Source organism: Mus pahari, chromosome 8, assembly GCF_900095145.1.
Source record: "Mus pahari chromosome 8, PAHARI_EIJ_v1.1, whole genome shotgun sequence".
NCBI lineage: Eukaryota > Metazoa > Chordata > Mammalia > Rodentia > Muridae > Mus > Mus pahari.
The window spans coordinates 94,420,633-94,422,606 of record NC_034597.1 but is presented as its reverse complement, the minus strand read 5'-3'; positions in this window follow the sequence as shown (position 1 = coordinate 94,422,606).

Sequence of the window (1,974 nt, the reverse complement as noted above, 5' to 3'; positions counted from 1 at the left end):
AAAAAAAAAGAAAAAAAAAGAAAACTGCTTTGAGATTTCATTTTACACCCATCAGAATGGCTCAACTCAATAAAACAAGTGACAGCTCACTCTGTCAAGGATGCAGAGTAGTAAGGGAAATATTCATCCATTGCTGGTTGAAGTGCAAACTTGTGCAGCCACTATGGAAATCAGCATGGCCATTTCTGAAGAAGATGGAAATTAATCTATCTCAAGAACTAGTTATAGCATTCTTGGGCATATCCTAATAATAATTCATCGTACCACAGAAACACTTGCTCAACCACGTTTATTGCTACATAGCCTGGGGTGGTCATACATGACTTTAATCCTAGCACGCAGGAGGCAGAGGTAGGTGGATCTCTGTGAGTTCAAGGCCAGACTCATTTACAAAGCAAGTTCCAAAAAGCCAGGGCTGCTACCACACACACACACACACACACACACACACACACATACACCCAAAGGTGATCTAAATAGAATCACTTAATAATGGGGGAGGCAGGGACCAAAATGAGCATCTCTTGTTACCAAATGAATCAACCAATGCTGAGATTCACACTACTAGAGGAAAAAAGTAACCACAAATCTTACCCAAGCACAACTCTTTAGAGCTACAAAAACAGTTTGCCAGTCACTTTTTAAAGCAGATTTGAAGCCTGCTCCATCATATGGAACATACTTTAAGAACTTGAGACTAGACAACTCATAGGCCCAAGGACAGAATACACTACTAGTATTCTACTAAACGTATACAGCAATAAAATGACTTCTAATAATGCACTGTTATGCCCGTAGATCAGTACATCACTCTACCCTCTTCTTCTTGCTGTAGGTGGCAATCAACACACAATCCCAGAACTGGACAATATGGAGAGTGAGAGATTTTGAATGTTAAGCCCTAATGAGATGTCTAACACACCCTACCCTTCAATACTCAGGACACCTATGCCAGTAAAGATACAGAATGATTCTAAGAGCCAGCAATGGTGAGTAACTTCAATGAAACAACATTTTTTTTTGGGGGGGGGGGTTCAAGACAGGGTTTCTCTGAGTATCCCTGGCTGTCCTGGAGCTCGCTCTATAGACCAGGCAGGCCTCGAACTCAGAAATCCACCTGCCTCTGAAACATTTTTAAAAACACAGGGAAGTTGAATTTATGAACTCAGAGGAACTATTGCATTAGGCACAACTCCTGTACAAGCTCAAGTCCAACCAATTCCTAGTACAAATGAGGAAAGTGGGCAATATCCCAACCTACCCCTCATCAAAAAGCCCTTTACAAATGATAAATGCTGAGAGGAAAGGGAAAAAGAACTATCTCTAGTGGAATGACACTAGGTACGTCAACCACACATCAGGGCAGTTCCCATCCTCAGGATCAGCTACAAAGAAAATTAGGACTTGGTTGGTTGGTTGGTTGGTTGGTTGGTTGGTTGGTTGGTTGGTTTGGGGTGGGGTTATTTTGTTTTGCTTTATTTTGTTTTAACAGAGAGAAAAGACATGTATTTGGTTGGGTTGGTAGGAAAATGAAGGCAGATCTAGGGGGCACTAGCGGAGAACAAATATGATCAGAATAAGTTGTGTAATATTCCCAAAGAATGATTTAAAAACTTAAAAAGCGAAAAGGAAATTTAAATAGGGCTAGAAAGATGTCTCAGTAGTTACTGACACTCACCTCTCATCTAGAGGACCTAAGTTTAGTTACAGGCACCCACAATTTAGTGTCTCACACTAGACTATAACTCCAGCTTCAGGAAATCAAAGCCTGTGGCTTCTGAAGGCACTTGTACTGATATGCACAAACTCACACCCAGACATAGACAATAAGTAGGTTTTAAATCTAAATAATATAGTCAAGAATTATGAGAAATACTATCATTTTTCTTTCCTTTACTTACTGAAGACTTTGTGATGATGTGTGTAAATTTTTCCTCCTCATCCTGCAGCAAAATTTAAAGCACTATAACTATA